The sequence below is a fragment of the Sander lucioperca genome, chromosome 6 (genome assembly GCF_008315115.2).
Source record: "Sander lucioperca isolate FBNREF2018 chromosome 6, SLUC_FBN_1.2, whole genome shotgun sequence".
NCBI classification, from domain to species: Eukaryota; Metazoa; Chordata; class Actinopteri; order Perciformes; family Percidae; genus Sander; species Sander lucioperca.
The window spans coordinates 39,691,978-39,713,792 of record NC_050178.1 but is presented as its reverse complement, the minus strand read 5'-3'; positions in this window follow the sequence as shown (position 1 = coordinate 39,713,792).

Genomic DNA, 21,815 nt, shown 5'->3' with positions numbered 1-21,815 from the left:
AGGAAACGCGTGTTCGTTCCTTGGGAATGTTTAAATCCAAACCACCATCTTTTTCCTAAGCTTAACTTGTTGTTTTGGTGCCTAAACCTAACTGTTGTCGTCACGACGCTCACTTTTTCTCGGCTAAAAGCCGTAGTTGTATCCCTTCTAGCCACAACCCCGTGTAGGTACACACAGTGGCACACTCTGGAGAATAATTCTGCTTTGCTTCTATTTGGTTGGAAAGGCATACAGTTAGACAGCTGGCTGCCTCCACTAACGTGAAATTTGCTCTGGATCTTTGTCATGATGGGGTAATTACACTCTAATTACAACATATAAATAGTTAAATATCTCATGAACTACAAAATATTCATCCTCTACTTTCTTTAAACCTGTATTTTAGTGATTCTTTTGGCCACCTTTGTGCAGCGGAAGCAAGCTTTACTGTACATATTACCACTATTACACATTCAGCATATATAGAGCGATATAAGCTTTCATTTTGGAGACGTGGTTCTGGCCTGCTGATGGGTCTAAGTCCAATGTAACTCTCCCTCTAGCTGTTTTGCTGTCCGCCAACTCCTTAGGGAAATATCTTGCTCCACTGTGTTCACTAGCTAGTTGCTAACTTTCTTTGTTAGCTGTTTTGTTCTGGACAGGTAGTGTACAGTGTGTTTATCAGAGTTTATATGCGTCCAGCTGTCCATCCCATTCCCGTAAATGCCTTAATGGAATGTCTTCAAATTTGGCATAAACTTCCTCGCCATAATTCAAGAATTTCCATGCTAATTATAAAAACATTTTACACAAATGTCTAATAGCATAAAATGATGACATATTGACATTTTATATCCAAATGGTCAAAGGTCAACTTCACTGTGACATCATAATGAATAATAAAAGAATTTTCTTTCTTTTACACAGAGTACTTATGGTTTACGGTCCCAGTACACTACTTCATTGAATGTACCTCAAGCCTGGACAGAGTTGTTCAAAAAGGCTTTCATGTTGCTGCACCTTTGACTTGGAATGACCTACAGAAAACACTCAAACTACAGTGTCTAATTTCCTTAAATGATTTTAAAGGTTATGTTAAAACCATAGAACATGAGTCCATCCACACGTGCAAATGTTTTAATTAATGACACTTTTATTTAATTGAAATGCACTTGTCTTATCCTCTTTTGTGTGTTGTTTTGTGATTGTAAATTGTTTTATATGTAACTAATTTGTTCTGCTATCTTGGCCAGGTCTCTCTTGAAAAAGAGATTGTATATCTCAATGAGACTAACCTTGTTAAGTAAAGGTTAAATAAAATAATAAAATAATTTTCTGCAAAAACGGTTTTCTGGCCATTATTTAACACCATACTCAGGACAGCAGGGGAGATTGTGACCATATTTCACATTTGGTCAGATACTGAGTTGGTGACACTTATCTTGGCTACACACCTTAACTGTGGTGATTGTATAGATCTTCTGTGCTTACGGGTTAACGATGTGTGTGAAGCATCCATGTTTCGCCAAAACATAAACACATATATATATATATATATATATATATATATATATAATATATATTTTTATATTTTTAAATTGCTTCAAAGTCTACATATATGAGTCTGGACAGACATGGATGTAAACTACAACTTGACTGGTTTGCTGAGGCATACAACCGCCTTCACCAAGGCCTACCTGATCTAAGGATAAATGAAAAGGTGGTTTGTGCAATGCTAAGCACTGACAGTAACTGCAATAAATGGCTGTGAACATAATGTGAGTTAATGCAAAAGTAGTTCTGAAAAAAAGAAGTAATAAGTGATCTTCTTTTTCAGCATAATATAATTAATTCCTGGAGTAATCCTGGAGGGGATTTTTCGGATGTGTGTGTGCGTGCAAACAAATACTTACCCAACGAGCAAAGATCCAACTATTCGATCCAGCCCTACTTATTTTGATGCAAAGATGTGTACATTAGCAGCACTGTAGCACAACATGGAAGTGAAACCAGCTCACTGTTTATTCAAATGTGTAAGTGGAATAAAAAATATTTCTTTCCTAAAATCAAAGATTAATTGTGATAAATAATCGTGATCTTAATATTGATCAAAATAATTGTGGTTATTATTTTGGCCATAATTGTGCAGGCCTACTACTGCTATGGGTGCCAGGATGTCAAGCAGGAAGCGACTGAAAAAAAAGAGCATTTATTCAGGGGCGGCGAGGCTGGCAATAGGACAGTGGCGTGAGGTGTCACGGTCGGCAACGAGTGCCGGCGTGCACCTAGCCGCCACTGGCGTGGGGGTTGTGCATAGAAATTAAGGGTGGCTGTTTTGATGCATGCGGAGCCAGGAATGACAATTGAGTGAGAGTCAACACTTCTTTGTTGGGAGGGGAGAGAGAGTCACACCTGGCGGAGATCTGCACTACTGAATGCACCTTTCTAGTTGGAGATTGCTGTCAGGCAATCCAGCACTCCAGAATATAAATGAAGTGTAGTCTTATATTTTTATATATATATAGGGTTAGGGTTTTATATATATATATATATATATATATATATATATATATATATATATATATATATATATATATAGTTCTTTTTTACACATTTATTTCTAGCCCTACATATTTCTATACATTTTTTATTTCTTTTATGTACTGAAGTTAAGATACAACATGCAGCACAGTAAAATATGGACGCAACATATGCCACAATTTCCACTATGGAAGAATCCAAAGCAAATCCAAATTTTTCAGAATTTCAGAATGAGAATAGATAGGTATGGTGCTCTGATTGTCTCTTGCTATTCTGTGACCCGTGGGCTGCCTTATTGGTTAAGTTTTCATTAGTGTGCCATTACTCAAAGGTGTTGTAAGTATTTGCGTGGCAAAAGGGAGGAGGGTTTTAGGGTCCTGAGCAGCATCACCTCTTGGTTTTAAAGTGGAGTCACCAGGGCTGTAGTCAAGTCCACCTTTGTCGAGTCCAAGACAAGTCCAAGAACAGGACTAGTCAGACAGTATATCTTCAATTAAGATTATAATTTTGCTGTATTATTTGTAATAATCAAAAAGCAAGTGCAGAGTAACACAATATAGGATCAAATTAAGCCATATTTACTTAAAATATAAAATGGAAATGCTCATTCTTGAACTTATTACTTGTCCTGAAGAATTCATAGTACAAAGTGCTCGCTGACATTATGTCTGTGGACAAAATGAAAATGATGGATACCTGATGATTGAGGTATGTGATGCAGCCAGGTGGATACCAGGCGACTAATCTCGATGCCTGTTCTAGATGGATTTTGAATTAAACTTATACCTGTTTTCTGAACGAGCACGATTCATCAATGGTTTAGTTTTGAAGGAGGAAGTTACTTTAGAACAAAAGCATATAGTGCGGGACCAGAATATTTGGCGAGTCCAATGGCCGAGTCCGAGACAAGTCAGAGACAAGTCCGAGTCCAAATACCAACGAGTCCAAGACAAGTCAGAGACAGAAAAGCGTACTACAGCCCTGGGAGGCACTATGTTTAATGTTGACTCACAAAGAAAAAAAAGGAAGGAGGGATACAGAGAGACTGGCCTGAGAAGAGAGTATATCATGGAGTGAAGGTAGCAGCCTGAGGCCAGCACATCCTGATGTTTCCTCTTTAAAGCAGGGAAATGAAATGGGAGAAGTGATGGCTATAGGAAGATGCCACTCGTCAGGTCTGGCCATCTTCTTATCACCAGCAGCAGCCTGTGGCTGGAGGGCTCCCCACAGATGAGAACTGTGGTGGTGCTGAGACCACAGGGTATCCACCAAAGCATGCACAGGGTATGAATGATGTATGACAGGGCTGAGCTGACTCAGTTCAAAACATGCTCAAACTCCTGCAAATCAGGGTCCTGTAAAGTTACAAGTTTGAAGCTCGCTAGTCTAAGGCAGCGTATGGCTAGTGTTTCAGAGAGGTCAAATGTTAATTGCCTTCCCAGCAGTCTCTGTGGTGGGCTGTTGTGTGCTGTAACTGAATTGTATTTCATGAAGACCGTACTGTAATTCTGTCTCCCTTCTCTCCTCTCTCTTTTGGTTTCTGCATTGCAGACCATACCGGTGTGGGAGGATATTACCACTGGCATTGCAATGGTGAGGTGACCAATTTCAAAACACATCTGTTCAATTATACCAGAGAACCTCGAGATAATTAACTCTCTTCCTCCTGGCTTCTGCTGAATTACTATTGATTGCAGCAACTTAGGAACAAGACCAGGCTCTTCTCTGCAGGATTGTGTACGCAGAGAGATTATTAAATCATAAACTCGTCGTTTGTGTTTTTTCAGCTTCATAATCGGTAGACTTTAACAGCTTAATGTGTACATAAAACTATTCATAGACGATTTTATGAAGATATGGTGGAGCTAAAAAAAAGAAAAGAGGATTGGGAGAAGTTTAGTAGAGATCTGTTTGATAGCAAAGTAAAGATAGATAGATAGATAGATAGATAGATAGATAGATAGGTTGTTGAGGCTGAACATGAGAGCCATCCCTTTGAAAAACATCTCACAAAAAAGAAAAGAGGATTGGAAGAAGTTTAGTAGAGATCTGTTTGATGGCGTAATTTGTAATAGATAGATAGATGCATTGAATTTTGTAATAATAGAAAACCAAAGAAACTGTACCTCACATCTTGCCATATACATTTACGTCTTAACAAAGAAGCTACATGTTATGCAGAAGGTAAAGCAACATGAAAGCCCTTGTTTTTGTGATCAGAGAAGTGCTTTTCCACATGACCAGTTGCCATAACAGTCTCCCTTTAATGATTTTAATAATGGTTGATAAGCTTGAAATGCAGTGCTGATGCCGATAGGAGTGCAATGAACAGATTTTGTCGCTGCTACGTATATGGGGGTTTGGAGGCACGGTGGAATATTCAATGGCAGGTTGTTGAGGCTGAACATGAGAGCCATCCCTTTGAAAACATCTCACAAAGCAGATTTCAATGCTACAATTCAGTCATTCAACTGGATTTGCTTTAAGTGTGTAGCCTTTTTTTAAGCAACGGAATATTTGATTTTTGACAGGTACAGGATATTCTTAAATGTAACTTAAGCTAAGCAATGTCCTTTACAGAAAAATAAGAGAACAGGATATTCTTTCCTAACATTGTATTGCATTAATTCAAGGCTGGAGCCAAGATCAGCAGTAAAATAAATACTGCGTCATTACTTCAAAACGTAATGATACATTTCAAACTTTGTCCCTCTTTCAACTCATAAAGTCATTGCAGAAAGGTAGCATTCATCCATTTATTGCAAGAATTCCTGCCATTCCCTACAGAGTAAGCTGCCTGATAAAGAAAAACCCGAGATAGAGGTTTTCATCACTGGAGTGTCTTCATGCTGCACAACTGCTCTCCATACCCAGCGCTACAGAAAATCAATTTGCACCCTTCAGAATTAACTGTGTCCAATTCCTACGGATATGTTTATTTCATTCACTCCAAATGAGATTATGGACCAACAGAGTGACCCTGAAAATATCCATAGCAAATCCATTTCTTGATGCATGACAGGGTCTGTGTATTGCTCAAGGTGGAGCATAAAAGCGGTCTATATACTGTATTTCACTGCATGAGCATTAGAGCAATAAGAATGAAGGAAATGTTTTAAGATTAGAGGTTCATACACATCACGTCACGTCACATCATCAAAGTGCACAGAACAGCTGAAAGGGAATAACTGACTATTTTACGATAGATGATTATTTTTGGGGGCGATAGCCTCCCTGCCAAAGCTGCTTTCATTTAATGACTGGCAGGCAGAATGAGAGTGACTATGCCTCTGGCTATTCAGACAGTGAAAAACACTCCCACTATACCAGGAGCAGTGCAAACTCTACTTAAGTGCCAAGACCGAAGTGCCAATCCCTCAACCTTCAATTCATATTGTTGTACAAGGCGATCATATGAGTATGTATTTTATTTCAGTTAAAATGGATGCTTACATTCAGAGCAAATCAGAAACAGTTTGGTCTTAGATTTTCCTGTAATTAGCTACATAAACATTGGAAATAGCATTAAAGTAATTATCAGGCAAGGTTTGAACCTCTAAAGTCAGAGGAAATTATATATATCTTCAGATTAATTGCTTTTTACAATCATAAAATGACCTCAGCTGTATGGAACCTAAACAGATGCCACTAGTCCATCAGAGCCGCAGCTTCCAAAGATTACAGTGAAAACTGCCTCGGAGAACCAGAACAGGGCCAAGGATCAATTCCTACTTCGTTGGACACCAATTTAAAGTCACCCAGAGTGATTCAGGGGTAGGTCCAGGGGCACTTGTAATGGGATTCATGCTGCTTCTCCCTATCTTAAGCCAGCACTGACATTAGGATACATGTATCCTCTACACTCACTCACTCACACATCTTATTTGCAATTGCATCACCACATGGATGGTGTTTCTTCACACTTATCCAGGAATGGTAACACATATTTTCATTAAATTGTGTCTGTGCTTACTGTCTAACAGAATGTGAATTCTCCAAGACAGAAAGCATAATTCTTAGTTGTAATTAGGGTTATCTGTTATTCTAAAGGAGAGTGAGTGGTTGTTCTTCTTTGATGCATTTTAAATGTATATAGCCCACTATAGTCCTAAAACATCAACCCACAGTCCAAATTAGTTCTAGTAAACACAGTGCATTTAAAAGAAAATAATTTGTTTTTTAGCTCTTACTTGTGGAGGTGACTCATGTGATGCAGAGTGCAGTGTGTGCGAAACTCACAGATTTGGATAACATAATTTCTACAATCATTGGATGTTGTCAAATATCTAGAATTGCTTGTGTGTGTGTGTGTGTGTGTGTGTGTGTGTGTGTGTGTTTGTGTGTGTATGATTACTGAGACCTGCTGAGAGCACCCCAGTGCACCCAGAGGGGTGGCAGGGGACAGATGGCAGGGAGGGACGAGAGTGGAAGCTGCCAAGCAGCATTAGTCACACCCATTACTCACAGACTCTGTGCTGGCAGACAACAAGTGACTCTGCCCCTGACGTCTACATAGCAGGAAATTCTCATTAACAATTTGCTCAGGAAGGAACAATGGGGGAGCAATTAGAGACGAGCAAAGAGGCATTAGAGAGAGAGAGAGAGAGAGAGAGAGAGAGAGAGAGAGAGAGAGAGAGAGAGAGAGAGAGAGAGAGAGAGAGAGAGAGAGGAAGAATGAGGATGAGTAAGACCTCGTCTCTGCTGTCACTGGATGCATCATCATCATCATCATCATCATGAAACATCAGTTTGGCTTCCCCTGAGTCTTTCTGCATTAAATAACAAAAAGTATGTAAACTGCTGCCACCTTGCAGAAATATCACTAATCTATGTGGACAGTTTGAGATGTTGAAATGTTTCCAAGGTTTTGCCTATGCTCACTTTCCCATGCCTCTTCTGCCATCCCCAAACATCTAAGGACAAACACATGCAATGTGGTGTTGATCCCCGCACACAGAAGTGTGATCTAGGCCAGGCGTTCATTTTCCCCTTTTAGAAGCCTGCTAATGAAGTCACAAACAGGCTGACCCGGTGGGACGTGCTCAGCCTCCGCCGCAAAGATGGAGGGAGACTTGAGGACTAATTGGCAGCACCCTTGTTTCCAGTGTAATTGCACTTATCTAGCGAGTCACCTTCGAGGGTCATTTAGAGGCTCTGGATTAAATGAGCAGAGCGTTGCGGAGTGGAGGAGAGAGAGGAGCCAAGCGGAGCAGATATTTGGCCCATTACGTTGATCGCAAAACTTTCTCGCAGTCTGACACGTCCGCTCACACGGGACTCTTTCAATCAGTCTGCCTTAATCGCTCCTCCGCTGTGACTAACAAATGCTGGCAACAGTTTTCTTTTTATAGAATTCTTAGTGATCATTATTTCACAGCCCTTACTCCCACCAGCCCACTCTAATGGGTCAGATACACCGCTTTAAGAGCGTGATGGAGTAATGATAGTGCTTTTAGCGTGCTCATGTGCAAGGGAGTATGTGAAAAACAAGCTGCAGAGAGGACAGAGAAAAATGTTTCAGGTGGGATGTAAACCATGACTATGAGGCAGTGTGTCTGAGAGGGCAGCACAGTGCTGTATGCTGTATGTCCTGTGTAGAAATTCACATTTCTCATCACATCAAGGGCACATACAGAGCCTGCCAAAATAGAACTGAGGAAACCAAAGTGTAATGAAACTCAGAGCTTGGGGAAATGGCTATTGTGTGTGATTTGGCTTGCTTTAATGACATCCTAGTAAAGGCTGAAATTCACTTTCAAGGTCACTTGTCATGTTGGAATGTGTCTATGTAACACTCTGGCCTTGCCATTGACAGATTATGAGAAAATGGGCCTCTGGGCCCAGGCATGTAAAAAGTCCCCCACCCCTCCTACTTAAGAGCCCAGACACCTAGACTGAAAAAGATGCCGTTGCATCATTTGTAGTCTTTTTGCATCTCTTTCGGGTCATTTTTGCGTCTCATTGTATTAGTTTTTTGTCACTTGTAGTTTCTCTTTCTGTGATATTTGCAGGTGAGCCATACTCTCAGGTGCTTTTGGTTCAAAAACTGCACCTGAACTTCAATATTTTGTTTACTCTGGAGATGAAGAAAGGCTGTCTGACTCTTATCCAAAGCTTCTTGCCACAGCAGATCAACACTGACATTCCTCTGCACATAGTTTCATAAAATTCTACAGGGCACTATTCAAATTTAGCAAACCATGAAATAAAGCCTGAAATGCAAGTTCAAATGTTCGTAAAGCAGAGCTACTTTGCTGTCCTGATTTAAATTACTTTACTTTAATTTTAATAAAATGTTACTTTAGCTTTAGTGTGCCATGCAGCTGTGATATGAACGGAATATAAACTTGGTTAATTTGGTTAGCAGATATTCAATTTTAAAAGACTTGATATCGATCACAAGCAACCCAAAAGAAACATGCTCGGGACATCCACACTTTTATTTGAGCTCTGTGACTTTCCAACAAGTGTTTGCCACACTCCCATAAGGTTACCACGACAAAGCTTGCAAACAGTCAGTGTAACCCTCTAAATGTAGCAGAATGCAACCTCGACAATAACTTTTTCCTTTGTTCAGTTGCATGCATTTTAGCTGGGAGTGCACAGCTACTGTTGAGTGCTTGCTGAACAAACTGAGGGGCTTAACCTCTCTTATGCTTTCAGATTGATGCATCTACTGGAGTTCTCCCTTTCTCGCAACTTTGTTCGTACAGCTGGAATAGGCAGGTGTCTCTACCATTTGAGGGGGAGATGGATGTTGATGGGCCTGACCTTTCATTCGCTTGCTTCGCCGTGCATGGCACATCAGTAGAGAGAACGCTTGTCAACAGGCGGTGTGTGCGAACAATATGTCCGTGTGCTTGCTGTAATCTCTTACTAAAACATCCGTAGCTTTCTTATTGAGAAAGAGGCAGAAGACAGATGAAAAGGGCATATTTGTGTTCTGCCACTTTGTGCAGCAGAAAAAAAACTGTAGGGCAGAGCTTTGAACAACTGGGAGAGAGGGAGAGGGAGAGAGAGGGGGAGAGAGAGAGAGAGAGAGAGAGAGAGAGAGAGAGAAAGAGAGAGAGAGAGAGAGAGAGAGAGAGAGAGAGAGAGAGAGAAAGAGAGAGAGAGAGAGAGAGAGAGAGAAAGAGAGAGAGAGAGAGAGAGAGAGAGAGAGAGAGAGCGAGAGAGGCACATTGGCTGTAGCAAAATGTCAACATGATAAATCCAACCTTTACAAGCAGTCTGCTCTAAGATAGCTCGTGTCCCAGAATTAATAATCAGATACATCAAATTGTTTTGGAATAATTAATTCAGCATGGTCTGTCATATATCCCCACTGTGGGGTCTATAAATGGTGCTTTAAAAAAAAAGTTATGGCTAATATATACGGCGAGTGCTGCCCTGTGAGATGCCTTAGGGGGAAAAAGGTGCTTTTTATTGGCAGAGAGGATGGCGTTTGTTAAACAATCCTCGCCAGAGCTCGGCGTGTGTCAGGCCCACGTGAAAGAGAGCTCAATCTCTCCGACCTGTGTCAAGCCTCTGATAGATGAGGGTAGAGGAGGAAGGGCTGTCAGATGGTTGTTTCGGATGGTTTTACCTTGGAGACCGAGTCCCCTGGCCGCCACTGTGCAGTACACCACCGAACCACAGTGAGACTATGCAGAATACAAACTTCAGCAATCACTTTCATCCACTCTTTCAACCAATCTGAGACTGGACCCCAAATACATAGGGGATTTAGGAACATATTTTCTTAACATCTACATCAATGAAAACACACCAGTGAAACCTGAATGTTTCTGTGCAGGTTAAAGGTCATGGTGGAGCAACCAGTTAATATATTTGTGTTACGCCAAGATGGGTGGCAAGCAGAGTAAACCACACGTCCCAGAGGGACCAATAGTGGATATGATGACAAAAAATGTTTTAATGTTTAAAAATGTTTAGCTGTTTTTAACTGCTCTTTAAAGTTTAATTTCTTATACTGCACTGTAACTTTTATTGTCGTATTTTATCTGTTCTTAATTCTTTTTTTTTTATCGTTTCTATGTAAAGCACTTTGAATTGCCTTGTTGCTGAAATGTGCTATACAAATAAAGCTGCCTTGCCCTGTCTTAACCTGAAACTAAAGCTCACAAATGAGTGAATTAGTTTGAGCTGGCACAGCAGAGGCTGTAATATTTACTGTGTAGCAAATATCCTGGCTTTATGGTCACAAGGCTTTTGATCGAGCTAAATTGTTTGTATTGACCCGGCCCCTGTAAACCTTCCAGTATATCACTCAAAAGGCATCACTGTGTTGTAGAAGCCCACACCACTTACTCCATTCAAATTGTTGCTATAAAATTATAATGAGAAAACTACAGCTTCAATATCTCAATTCCTGCTCATGAAACTATAACATTGGAATAAAACCCTTTTCCTGGTCCATATTGTATAAAATGAAGGAAACTCTTGTACCTTAACAGAAATACACTGAAATGCAATTCTATGAAACTTGAACAGCATTATGTGGAAATGCGCTTTTATTACATATGGGGAATTTTTAAGCTTTCCAGTTTATTTTACCAATGCAGATTTTTTTTCTCTATTCTTAGTGAACTGTTGCTCAGAGGGATCTTTGTCTCTTTTTGCCTATTAAATTGTAAGTCTGGTTGAACCATTGTACAGCGTTTTGTTCTCCATGTACAAAACAAACCCTTCACACAAAATAACATTTATTTGTAAAGAGGACTTTGTACAACCTACAATTGAAAGACCATGCACGCACACCTGTGCATTTAGGGCATGTCCAAATCCACTTTTGTTAGTTTGACAGCGGAAAAAAGGGTCCGTGCGCCAGGCTCATGGTTCAAAAGGGTTGTACTTAGTGTCTTCATTAATTCATAGGTAGGGTTGGGTATCGTTCGGGTTTTTTCCGATACCGGTGCTAAAACTTTTAAAACGGCGTCGGTGCCTAAACGGTGCTTGAACCAGTGCCTGAACTGAAATATATATATTTATAATGTATAATATAAAATATAAAAAAAGGAGCACAAAATGACAGTTGGCGACATTAAAGAACGGCTTGTTTATGGCTAAGGCCATATGGTCAAAATTAAATGCTTGATTAACAATGTAATAACAGTAACTTATAACAATGATTTATTTCCCCAGTAAATTGCTGGTAAACGACAAAAACAAGCACCAGATGGGAAAAGGGTATTTTACAATAACTTTGAATTCACCACAAGGCTGGCGAGTTTCAAGTAAACGCACCGTCTGTGTTGTTTTCCGACAACGGTAGCTGCAGACTGTTACATCCCGGTGTTGGAATCCTCTACAGGGAACTACAGTCACACTTTACACCGCTTAACGTAAACTGTCAGCATTTTAACCATTGTGTTTAATCCAGCTACTAGCTAACAGTAACGTAGCGTCCCATGCAGCGATGCTTCTGGAAAAAAAATTCAGGCACCGAAATTTGGCACCGAAATTTTCGTTCTTATTCGGTAATAATTCGGTATTCGGAACCGGTGCCCTATTGGCACCGCGTTTCGGTACCCAACCCTATTCATAGGTGTGTTTTGGGCGTAACATGCAATAAACCAATCAGAGTGTCACCTCCCATTTCCTTTAAAAGCCAGGCGCGTTTGTATCTTGGCGCATTGCTATTATGATGGCGGATTTGCACCGTAATGTTTTTATTTGTAATCTTTTGCATGTTTGTGTGCTGCTGTACTTCCCTGTGTGTGTAACAAGCATAGTGTGCACGCTCTGTGCATAAGCCAAGGCACATTTTACTAATTTGCTGTTAAAATAACAATGAAATGCTGCGCTATTGACTTCAGACCAGCTTTGTGGGTCAATGGCGTGATCATTTCCCGCTGCCTCAAGATAGCAATACGCTAAGAATGCACCTGAACACACCTCCCTGTAAGACCAGCAGGTGCATTTGTTATTTAAACAACGCGGGCGCTGGACGGGAAATTGACAACTGCGTCGGTCTTAAACTAGCACAGACACGTGTGTCGGGCTTTGCCCCTCGCTGCGCCGGGTGCAAGATAGGGTCCAGTAAATGAATTTAAAGGGGGAACCAATTAAACCAAAACACAAAACACACAAAAACAACACATTTCATTTTTTATGTACATATTAATTGAAGTGATTTATACATTTGCTTTTTATTCAATTGATTGATAAATAACTTTGCACTGAACTGATATCGACAGATACATTTAATAATTTATAACAATTTGCTAATTACTGGTTTAGTTTTTAAATTAGATATCAGTAAATAAACTGCTGTGTTCATGCAGGTTACAGTGCTCTGTAGGTCCTCCATCGTTCTAGAGAGCAAGATCTATACAGAGCTTAATAAGTGTTCACAGCGCTGCACAGCAGGGGGCAAAAGATTGATGGCTTTCATCGAGATAAAAGCAGTCTTATTACATGGCCATTAATAAAACATCATTCATTAAGTGGAGTCATAAAGCTCCCATCAGTATTGTTGACTTCAACCGACACCTAATCAATACAGTCAGGGAAATTCAGACTTCAGAGGACATTCACTGTTAATTGTAACCTTTTGCAAGAAAATCATTGATACTGTATAGTTATTTACTTGTGAAGGCTTTGTACCATTGAGAGAATCTCTACTCTCCACATGTCCTCTCTAAACTTCAGGAGGTGTTGATTAAGATTGTCAGTGAGGAGGAACAAGTCACTGCTGGTATTGTTTTACGGAAGAACTGTGCGCACCGACTTCTTTGTCTTTTATTTTAAGAACAGGTTTACGAAGCATATCCCAGTTCTGTCTCTTCAGACAGACTCTCAGAGGGGAAAATCTCCTGCGGCAGATGAAGTGGTAAACGCAGCTTACCTAATTGTACTAGGTGGGAGTGATTGAGGTTACCGCGAGAGAATAATTCAGAAAAACATGGGCGTATATAAGCAGACAGATTAAAAGATTATCCATTTTACCACGCAACACATTCTTCAGGCTTCAAACTACCAGTTGTTTCTCTCTCTTTTTTGTTTTTTAGAGAGGAGGATAAAAAAATAGAATTTAGCTCTATCACTGAAATACGTTTGTGGTAGATGGAATAGAATTTCCAAGTAGCTCAAGTGAATTTGGATTGAAGGTAATTTTATGGTTGACATATCAATTTTTAGACAGCGAGTGTCTGGTCTGAAGGTGACAGTGCCTCAGAGACAGAGAAAGAGGTTTCAGAGGATCTGCTGTTTGTCATGTCTGGATTTGTGTGTGTGTGTGTGTGTGTGTGTGTGTGTGTGTGTGTGTGTGTGTGTGTGTGTGTGTGCGTGCGTGCGCGAGTAGGCGAGTGTGTGTGTGTGCAAGTAGGCGGGTGTGTGTCAAATATCTATCAGTGGTGTGTGTATGCATGTGTGTTTTCCTGGCATGAGAGAGCAAAGGGAAGTGAGAGTACATGGGTAAAAGCAATTGTGTGTACTTTGTGTCCACAGGGCTGAAGAGAGCTGCTCTCTATAATCACTCCAAATAGTCATGCTTATGTGTTCACACTGTAGCATGTGCAAAAATAACCATGGACAAAGTAAGAATAGGTGAATGCCTACAGTGTTGTGACTCTGTGTCAAAAGCCCCTTGAATCAGGAAAACTTTAGATTACACTTAATCTTGCCATAATAAGCCTCTTTGTGTCAGGCTCATAGGAGATGCAGTTTCATTGTCTGTGCTGAATAGATGACAAGATAGAGCGAAACAAATGGAAGCTACAGGAACTGATGTCACAAGCGATAAGCCATAACAAGGACGCCATCAGACACCGAGCTACATAATTTGTGTCTCCATCTTTAGAAATGACTCTTTTTGTCCCTGCTCTCTTCCCTTCTCTTATCTTACAGCAATAATTAAACCCACGAGGGAGTATTTTATGATGGACATATAAACCTATTTAAAATGGAATTAAAGATGTTATCACACAGACAGAAATAATGAAATGCTTTGGGGAATTACAATCACCAGGCTCCTCTCTCTGGCTTTCTCCGCCTGAATTAAAAGGAAACAAGCCCTCTATGCTGAAGATTACACAAGCCATTTGACTTGTTGCTCTCAGGAACTTTGATGTGTCTGTGGCCAGAGCGATGAAAGATGAATTTCTAATCATGGTGGTATTCATCATCCATGTATGCATAAGCAAGGTGTGAAAGAGCATCTCTGACATTATGCTGCAAATGATCCTTAAAATGTCTCAGGTTTTTTGCAGAATTTTCCAAAACCCATGACAAGGGGGGTCATTTTTATAATCACTCAGCTTGATCCATTCATTTAGTAGATGGATAAAACAGGGCACAAAGCCCCAGAACAGCCTGTGATGGAGGGCTGAGCACTACAAGTCTCCATTTTATTTTTTACATTTTAGATCCCACATAATCAGACCACTCCATTTTGGCCTATTACTCTTACTGGGTCATGGTAACCCCTCATGAAACTTGGTAGGCTCTGCTCCATTACCCTCTTTCAACACCTCTCTGATGCACAATAATGCAGTGCTGGGAGAGGGTGGGAGGCAGTGTGCTATAGAGATAATCAGTATCTCATTAACAGGAGCATATCCAGCTCTCCTGCTCTTCCAGTGAGAGCTAAAAAAAAATAAGGGGGTCAGTTTTTGTTGCAATGAAGGAGGAAAGTTACAGTATACTCAGTAAACTTAATACAACTTTTTTTCTGCCACATGGCATCGTTTTGTCATTGATTACATGCCACTTTGCAACACAGTAATACAACAGAGACCTTATTTATTGATATTGATTGATTTCAATATCGATCGTTCCAGCACCAAAGATTCTTTTGTACATTAAAATAATTTTTTCAAAATCGTTTCAGTGGTTCATCAACTCGTAACTGATCTGTAGTTCAAATGAGACATAAGAATAATGGTAATGGTAACGATAATCGACAATTCCGCTTCCAACCTGTAGGGTGACCGAAGAGGAAAAGTGCTTTGGTGTTGCTTTAAGGTTAGCCTACTATAAAGGTGCAGGTTGACAAGTAGCTAATGCTAATGCTTGGTCTAATGTTAGCTAATTCTTGGTGGGTAACATAAGATTACGAAATCGTTCAACATGTTCAGTTATTTTTAGTATGATTGTTTTGACCACGGTTAACAACTCTGGGCTAACCCACGAATTCATCAGTAACGTTAACTGTATAGATAGACGACTAATCTAATGGTAATCTAGCCAGCTAGCACACCCCTGTCTGTCTGCCTCACTCTCCCGGTGCTGCAAGGCTTCAGTCGGATGAGAGCTGACAACAGCCCCGACCCGGGGACACATCCACAGTCAGCCCCCAGCCAGCTAGCAGACAGCCTGAGGTGACCAGATTTCTGAGACAAAATCCGAGGACATTTTCAGCTCAGAGCGTAAATACCTCCAAAACAGGTAAAGTTTTTATCTTTGTAAACTTAAAACGGGGACACTGCCCCAATGGCGTCACTAGACCTAGAGCTGCACTGGGGCACAAGCCCCCCCCTAGGGGCGTCAATGGGCATGCTCCCCTTTAAGAAAATTGTGTCTATTTTAACGTTTAAATGCATCAATCTGGTGTACTTTGAAAAGAAATTCAGACAACCAGCAGGAGGGGTTCTATGTGTGGAGTAGTTTTGGAGACATGCCTCTTTGTAATTATGACATATATTAATTTTCTTTTATGGCAAAAAAATATTCCCCCAAATTATGCATATGCCTATTTTTGAAAAGTAAGTGATGTAGTATAACCAGCAGAAGACTTATTATATGTGAGGTAAGTTTAGAGACACAACTCTATTTAATTATTAAAAAATATTCCCCAAAATTATGAATATGCTTATTTTTGAAAGGTAAGTGCTGTAGTACAACCGGGGGGGGGGGGGTCTATGTGTGGAGTAGTTTTGTAGACGTGACTCTCTGTAATTATGACATATATTACATTTTTTTGGCAAAAAAAATTCCCCAAAACTAGGCATATGCTTATGTTTGAAAAGTAATGTTGTAGTATAACCAGCAGAAGACTAATTATATGTGTATATGTGAGGTAAGTTTAGAGACATGACCCTATTTAATTATAAAAATAAACCCGGAAACCGGGGACGTCTGGTCACCCTAAGCCAGTGTTGGGACCGTCCAGGAGTGAGTTAAACATTATCTTGTCAAACAAAGGATTTCCAGCCAACATGTGCTCAGAGACAATGGGCCTGAGACAAAGAAGGCCTACCTGGAAAATTCCGATCCAGGTCTCCTCAGGAAAGATGGTTCATCACCCATTTTCTAACAACAGCCTGCATGCAGACCTTGCAGCCTAAAAGTCGCACCTAGGTGTTACTGCACAAAATGGCCGAAACACCAGGAGGTCCTGCATTCCCATTGGTTCAGAGGTACCATAAAACCAGCATGGAGCCAGGTCTGGTGGCCTGAGCTATAAAACTCCATGTCACCCCCCACTTCTCGTCTTTTGCCCTGTGACTTTGGTCACTACAGCATGACACACAGAAATCTCAGTCTTTCATAGCAACCCCGTTGCTGCAGGAAGCACGCAAGCTTGTGCCAAAACTTCCACTTTCGCCAGAAAGTCTCTCGGTGTTCTGGAAGAACACCACTGGATCCTGTAACACACATCGTGTTTCAAAACTGCAGAGAGAACAACATGTTCTCTAGAAGGAAATTGGACACGTTTTTCTTCTCAAGTCGACTCTAGCTCTCTTCCTTCTGCTCTTTTTGGAAGGAGAGCTTCCTCTGATCTGCTGATGAGTAGACACGGACCCCCGTTTCTTTCGTGGAAACCTACGGACAAACGGACTGAACACACAGTAAGAAGGCTTACGTCTGGGCAGAGATAAATAGTGTGTTTTATTAATGAGTAATTTGCTATTGCTGCTACTTTGTGTTACCATTAATGTGATCTGATTAATACAGCGCTACTGCTGCGCGTGTAATGTATTAATCTAGGATTGTGACCGCTGAGTCAAATCTATTCTGTGAATGTACTCTGATCACGGTGCATTGTTGATATGTTGTGTTGAATATGTAGCTAGCTTGTTCAGGCTGTAAATGCTACTTTCTGCTTCTCCCACTGCTAAGGAGTTTTAGGTACTGTTAGATCCAAGTATATATATATCTTTCTTTCCTACTTCTCTAACCTTTCTCTCACACACACATATATGAACACATAGCTAGTTATACACACGCGCTAAGGTGAACAGCTGGCCAACCAGCGAGTCACATAAACTGCAGACCGCTCCACAGTTCTGCGCTCCTGTGTCTCCCTCTTGTCAACCACACGTGTGCAGACACGTTAGCTTAGCAGCTAGCCTATTGTTGGTAGCACATAGCTTAGCCTGAATGAGCTAACGGCTAATCTTAGGCCTAGCCTATCAATACCGCCCTCTTGGAGTGAAACAGTTTTGTGCAGCTCACAAGAGTAGCCATTTTTGTAGTCTTTGGCTAGACTACACCTCGTCACCCCCTACTCTTTCACACTCACTCTCACACACACACACACACACACACACACACACACACAGAGGGTCTCCCCACATGCTGTTTTGTTTTTGCTTTGTTTTGTTGTACTTAAAAGAAACGTATATTGGTTTTAATGGATTAAAGGATTATTGATTGGCCATTGATAATTTTGAAGTTAATAAATTCTACTATACTTTAATTAGCAGTTGTTTGTGATTATTTGTGTATTATTGTATTAATTGCTGGTTAAACACAGGTCAGTGCTCGGATTTCACCCTTCCACTGACAAGTGAGACTATTCCACAGTTCAATATTGGCCCCTGAAGTTTCAGGGTGGTGCCCCGTTTTGATTGTTTGTTGATTTGATAAAGTTATTAATAACCATATTCATAACTTTATTAATATTGATAAACATCTTTGATAATATGCCAATAATCTGATCTGTACCCCTACGTGTACCCAACACCAGCCACTATCATTACAGCAATCCAAACCCAACGGCAGTTTACTGAACCGTCGGGAAACAGACCCAGGCACCCGAGTCAGAACAGCGGCCATTCGTAACGTTACACCTCCGTTAGCGTTACACCTCCGTTAGCGTTACACCTCCGTTAGCGTTACCGGTGTTTGTGCCGAAAATCTCCTCCCATTTAGCCGTCTTTACAATTATCTAAATTTACCCGACAAAAGAGGGATAAGGCACCAAAACGACTAATACTAATAGTAATTTAAAGATGTGTTTGCATTGGATCTGGACGGGAAGGATAACTCTGGGAGTTGGAAGGGGTGTGTCGCGATTCTGCCTTCACACAGCGCGACACAGGGTTATGGATCTGAGTGTTGCGATTTCGGTTTCATATCGCATATCGTTACAGCCCTAGTGGAGGTGAAAGTGTCTACAAAGACACACTTGATTCTATTGTCTCTACCAAGATGCAATCTGATATAAAGAAATCTGTCCACTTGGCTCCCTTGATGGTGTCTGATTCCTCATGGAGTCAATTTGCAGTGTCTCTGGGCCTCACATTTCCCCAACATTAACTGCACGATTAAAAACTAATTTCAGCTGTAATTCCACAGTTAAGCACCTTTTTCTCTCCTGTGTTAGATTCTCATAATCCTCCCTGTGACGTATGCCTCCGCTTTTCAGAAGCCATTCCAAATGGCAGCTGAACCAAATGTTTTAATTAAAAGAGGAAAAAGTGTGCTCTGGAAATAAGACACCTCTAACTGAAGTTGAAAAATGTGTTTTTTTAAAGTGCTGTAATTCCTGGGAAAACTAACAAAGAGACAATGCTTTGATTGTACATTTCAATACAGAGAGAGAGCGACCTCTGAGATTTTGCTACACAAGCAGCTCACATTTACATCAGCAGAGGAGTTATCACCATTAGGGATTAAATAATGTGCTGCACTTTGCACTCAAGGACCAAGGCATCAAATATTCATGGAAACCAGTCTGCACTGGTGTTCTTTTAAACATTTTCTTCAAGCAGATGCTTCTTCACTGGTTCATAATTTAGTTTGAGGTTGGGTGACGCTCATCCTCACGGCCTCTCTGAACACTCCAAAGTTTACTTTGGGTTTAAAAGCATGCGTCGTGCTGTTGGGAATCTGAAAACTGGCAGGCTCCCTCCAGCAGCTCCAGCACATAACCTCAGCAGACAGAGCTATCAATATCTTCGACTTCTTTCACCATCTGATATGTTGTTTATTGTCATGTCTGGAACATCGCTGGATCTCTCCCTTGTACGTCTGCACTTGAAGATTCATTTAACTCTCCTAGACGGTGTGAAGTGTATCATATCATCACAGGAGCCTGAGAGACTGTGTCGGTGACCTTGGGAGTGCACTGGATCTTATTTCTCACTCTGTGTCAAAGTAGGGTGGTATGATGGGAGCGGTGATCATGGTGGTGTGTGTGTTTGTCTGTGTGGAAGATGGGGTCGAGGCGATGGGATCCTTGAGAATCATGAGGAGGGAGTTAGAGCCCCCAACAGAGTGCTGCTGCTCCTCCATTCTTCAGATGTTTTGAAGATTTATACTTTGGATGCAAGCTCTACTAGCTGCAGTATTGATCCCTACTATACAGTAGTCTATATACAGGTAACGCATGCCCTCTGTGCAGGTAATTTTTAGCCCGCAGTAAATGAAAATGAACCGGCCCGTACTTTGCAAGTTAGGCCTACAGAGGAAGAACTTTGCAAATGTATTTCTGAGATGTTTGCAGAAAGCAGTGCAATAAGTTGATCTGTGTGCAAAATACACAAACTCAAGCTATGAATGCACAGATCGTGCAGATGAAGAAAAAAAATCATTAATCATTAATCATCTGACATATATCATCCAAGTTTCATCTGCAGTGCATCTCTGTTGGAGGAAAACTGTGTATTTCCCTGCAGAAGTCTGCAAGCTGTGTGATAGTTTTATTAGCAGCAGATAAATGATAATGAAAGAGAATCATCCAAAATCATGGCGATGATTTTGATCATAGCTCAATGAGAAATTCAGCAGTGGCAGGACGATCATATTAATTTGCTAGGCCATGCAGACATATTGATGGGAAGAGTTCACCTGCAGTGACCTACATGATTTGAGGAATATAATTAAATATGCATTATTATGGACCTTTCCAATGATGCTTCTGGATGCAGAAACATTTGGAAAATGTCAGGTTCTCTCATCTCTATATTGCTGATGAACCTTTCCCTAGTTGTACTGGCCCTGAAGGAACAAACACAGTCAAGTGTAGGTTAAGCCTTTAACCATTTTACCAGTCCAAAAAGCACATTTCTTTGATGAGGAGATGAAAGTCACAGTGTTCCCTAATGAATTTAATTCTATTTGGGTAGTTTAAACTTTCTGTCACTGTTTTGGGGTGGATGCGAGGGGTTTGAGGGGAGTGGGGTCTTCTGGACCTACAGCCCGCAGACTTGGGGTTTGGGAGTTCCAGGTGAACTCGTGAAAGCCATTGCCGTAGATGTACGGTAAAGCCAAGCAGTCAGAGTGTACACAGAGAGGAGGGGCTATTCACAGACGGGGTCTGTGTTTGAGAAAGAGCGAGGGAGGGGGGGCTCAAAGCGAATGAATGCGTTGCGCCCAGCTCTACAATGAAATAAGATTTGACCTATTTTAGAACAACAATACAATACAAAGATAGAAAATCAATATGTGGCTGTCAATGGCAGGCCGCCACAAATAAAATACATACAAAAAAATGTATGGGAAACACTTAGTTTGTTTATCCAAAATGTAGGATAGATTAGCGGTGGCTGTTATATTTCATAACAGCAGAATACCAATTAATTGATGCCAACAAGCTTAAATGATTAAATATTCCACTTTATGTGAATTTATAAAGACATTTTTTCATCATATTACCTCAATCGAACATCTCAAGGGGAAATTTGGGATAATTGCATGTATCTCTCATGGCTGGGAGACTATTTAGAGCCTGACATAACATAAAAAGGAAGAAAACAGAACAGAGAAGGTATGCGATGAAATAAACAAATAAGAGTAGTGACTGCAGAGGAAAGGGCTTAAGCTTATCAAAGAACAGAAATGTCCTTGTCCAGTCTGTGGCAGGGTTGTAAGGTTAAAAAAAAATCCTTCTCACTTGCTCTAAATGTCAGAAACGTTCAAATATGTCTCTATCTTTGTAAAACACAGTTTCACTGCCTAAGTCTCTCTAATTAACTTAACTTCAACATAGGGTAGTAAAACTGAACATTTGACCTCTATGCTCAAAGTATCACCCTATAATGAGGTATGTCGAAGCTATTCGGCAAACATGTTTCAAGAATTCCATCTGAGAAGCAGATGAGTCCTTGTTAACCATCACACAGTGG